Here is a 4,227-nt window from a genome sequence, read left to right on the forward strand (position 1 = left end):
AAAAAATATCTGTCCGCCAGTTTTCGTTTCTTTTTTCCGGGAACGCGCGTATTCTATTTAAAACCACTGCTATGGAGAGATTTTTTTACTCACGTCTCGCTCTCTCACCCTCTTCATATCTAAATAAGATGACAGTGTCCACTCTATCTCTCTCCTCACTGGTGCTCACAGATCCGGCCGGATCCCGTCTACTGCGGGAGGTGAGGAGGTCCAACGTTGACATTGTCGCCATCGGTGATGAAGAAAGCCGATGTGCACCATCCTCTCTGAGCCGGTGCCGGCACGGATGAAGGCCCTCCGCGCCCTTGTTCACTGTCGTCGTGTGGGCAGATCCCGCTGGCCCGCCTAAGCCACATCTCGCCCACCATCTACTTCCTCCAACCTACACCTGCTACTGTTCATCCATCATCGACTTCCTCCAGCCTCCACCAGCTATTGTTCATCCACGGGGTCCTATTCATCCAGCCTCCATCAGCTATTGTTCATCCACGGGGTCCTGTTCATCTAGCCTCCACCAGCTACTATTCAACCAGCCCTCCATGGGGTCCTGTTCATCCAGCCTTCACCGGCTACTGTTCAACCAGCCATCCACGGGGTCCTGTTCATCCACCCCTAACCGGCTCGGGTGTGTGGCAGCCTCCTCGATCGGGGTCCTGTTCATCCAGCGGCAACGGCCTCTACTACCACGGGGTCCTATTCATCCAACCCCCAAAAATGGTCATTGTTCATCAAGAGGCAGTAGGTTCGATCGGCTTCAGTTAGCAGCAGTAGCGAAGGAATCGCTCGGGTTCAGTTAACAGCCAAGGGATTGATCGCTCGGGTTCAGTAACGTAGCTAGTGCAATTTCTCGGGTTCAGTAAGCGAACGCCTCACTCGAGTTCAGTTAGAGCCCAATGCCTCACACACACACACGTACGTGTATGAGAGAAACGCGCAAACCTCCCGTGCATCGCTTCGCCCTGACCACCCACTGTAACTGAGAACTCCGTGAAATTTTCCTCGCCCTCGCTTCTACCACGATTCTTTCCGTCATGGACGGCCCAAAGAATGTCATGTAGGTGCGTCCCTGGCCCGCCCAGGACGAAAAGCCCATTTTCTATCATGATTTTTTGTCATAGAAGTAGGATCACACCACATCTATGATGATACGTGCTTTTGTCACAATTACCGTCATAGAAGTGTCATAAGCATGACAGAAAAAAATTGTTCGGGCCAAAGTGTCACGGATGTGTTTTTTTATAGTGTAATGTGTATGCCCTTGTGATCATAGTGAAAAAGTTGAATTCATTGATTGGTTCTCTCATATACATATGCCAAATGATGTTAATTGGATTATTATGGGTGACTTTGACTTTATCAGGGATCCCTTTGATAGAAATAGACCTAGGGGAGATGTAAATGAAATGTTGCTCTTTAATGAGGCTATTAGCAACCTGGGCTTGATAGAAATCTCTCTGAAGGGGAGACAATATAGTTGGAGTAATATGCAGGAAACACCTTTGCTTGAGAAATTAGACTGGTTCTTCACTTTTGCTACTTGGATGACAACTTTTCCTGACATAATGGCCCTGCCCCTTTCTAGACCTATCTCTGACCACATTCCCTGCATGATCAAAATTGGGACTATGATTCCCAAAGCTCAAATCTTCAGATTTGAAAACTACTGGTTACAACACAGTGACTTTAGAGAGATTGTGACTAATGCTTGGAATATCCTAGTGGGTCATTCTGATTCTACTAAAATTATTAATGCCAAGCTCAAGAACTTGAGGAGGGCTATAAATATTTGGTTAAAAGTATTTCTTGTCTTAAGAGGAAAACTGAAGCTATTAATCAAGGAATCTTTCTTCTGGACCTTTTTGAGGAGTATAGATCCCTTAGTACTTTAGAATGAAACTACAGAAATATTCTTAAAGAGGAATTATTGGTGTTGCTCCAAAACCAGAGGATTTATTGGAAGCAAAGGGAAAAATTAAGGGGGTCAAATTTGGAGATGAGAACACTAAATTGTTCCATACTAAGGCTAACATTAATCACATGCATAATTATATTGTTGTTCTGCAGAATGATGAGCAAGTGGAATTCTAAGATCATGAAAGTGAAGCTGCTATCCTCTGGGAGGCTTTTAAGAAGAAGAAAATGCAGTTCTCAGCATGCCACCATGCACTTTGACCTGCCTTTTATTTATGGTAACAATGTTGACCAAAGTCTATTTGTAGAGCTGGAGAAACCTTTTACTGATGAGGAAATCAATCAAGTGGTGAAAGATCTACCTTCTGATAAGTCTCCAGAGCCAGATGGTTTAAATAATAACTTCTTCAAAGCATGCTAGGACATTATTGGGCGTGATGTTAGAAAGTTGGTTCATGATTTCTTTGAAGGGACTGTTAATTTGGAGAGCATTAATACTTCCTTCATTACTTTAATTCCAAAAGTGTCAAGCCCAATCACTGCAAATGACTTCAGACCTATTTCACTGCTTAATAGTTGTCTCAAGATCATTACAAAACTTCTAGCTAATAGACTATGAAAGATTATTTTACAGTTGGTGAACATCAATCAATATGGATTTCTTCAAAATAGATCAATTCAAGACTGTTTGGGTTGGGCATATGAATAAAATGACGGGATTTAATCTTATTGCCAAATTTCTTTCTATCTACATTATGTCATCTTTCCTATAGTGGTACTCTGTTTCTTGCAAAACTTAATACTTTGAGATGCATGCTGGATAGTGGTCTTGGGGTAGAGTAATAGTAGTAGATGCAGTTGAATTAACAGTCTACTTATCGCAGAGACGCAGACATAATGCCTATGTGAGATTATGCCATGAATGATCATAGTTATAAATTGCTACTTTTCTATCAATTGCCCAACATTAATTTTTCTACCATGCCACTACCTTCTTTCCAGAGAGATCCCATTAGTGAACCTATAATTTGGTCTTTTATTTTCCTTTACTTTTTGCCATTTTACCTGTACGGTTATCTATTTGTTTTTAATCTTGTAACTTGCAAGACAAGGGGACTGGTAACCCCCTTGCCAAGTTGGGTGCAAGCAATTTTTATCTGATTGTGTGCAGGTGTTGTTTACATCATTAGCTTGGTGACTCCTACTGGTTCGATAATCCTTCGTTCTTAACTAAGGGAAATACTTTCTACTACTATGCTACATCACCTTTCCTCTTCGGGGAATCCAACAACTCCTAAGGGAGTAGCACACCACATGCAAGGAAGTTCCAGACCTTGACTCCCACCGCCTAGGAGCCCAAATATCCAAACAAATCCTCAATGAAATCAACGTGGAATCCAAATTGGCTTGGTGGAAGTGTAGATCGGGTGATCCTCGCTTTTCCCTCTAAGGATTACATTGTTTTGGCGGAGGAAAGTGGGGTAGATCGGTATTTTGAAGTTACAAAAATGGAGTAAGAGACAGAAAGAGCCCAACTCAATAGAGTGGGGAAGGATATACCCCTTGGGGAATATGAAGTGGGCCTTTTATAGCACGCTTGAAAACCTGCATGTTTGAGTGTCCTGCCACATCTTGGTATGTCCTCTTGGAGGGTCCGGAGGCTACCATCGGGTGGTCCCGGATTCAGGACTACTCCGGGCATTGCGTCTAACTGACACGACAACCATCTGATGTCAATCGGAACCACAGTCGAGATGCCGAATGCCAGAGAAAACACTAGAAGTCTCGGATTTTGATGCAACCCCCAACACATACTCCAGTTGGGCAACAGAAGCCTCTACTGCCAGCTGGAGTTGGAGCCTGATTTAGGTAGTTCTTCCGGAACCTCCGGCAGCTACCACCAAAAAGTGTATAGTGATGTTTTGCAAGTGCACCAGGCTTAGTTGTAACCTTTTCAAAGTAGGAATATCCATCCCACATGGAGGACATGAAATGGTTGTCAGGATGTGCTCAAGTTAGTTGCGGTCCAAAGCAAAAACGAAAGTTGAAATATTGCAAGGTGTTGTGACTAAAAACTAAGTGCACAAGAATAAGGTAAAAATAACAAGAAAGTAATGGAAATGATGAAATAAACAATACGACTAAGGCGTTGTCATGGTATTTGGATTCACCACTAGTAAGTATGTTATGTAATCATGCGAATGCATAATTCTAGGTTTGGATAACTAATCCACCTGGTATGTTTGTAAGTGAGCGAACCCAAGCACAGATATGTGCATATACGCAGCAACCACGCATCACACGCCACCATCGTTC

Source organism: Triticum dicoccoides, chromosome 1A (genome assembly GCF_002162155.2).
Source record: "Triticum dicoccoides isolate Atlit2015 ecotype Zavitan chromosome 1A, WEW_v2.0, whole genome shotgun sequence".
Classification (NCBI taxonomy): domain Eukaryota; kingdom Viridiplantae; phylum Streptophyta; class Magnoliopsida; order Poales; family Poaceae; genus Triticum; species Triticum dicoccoides.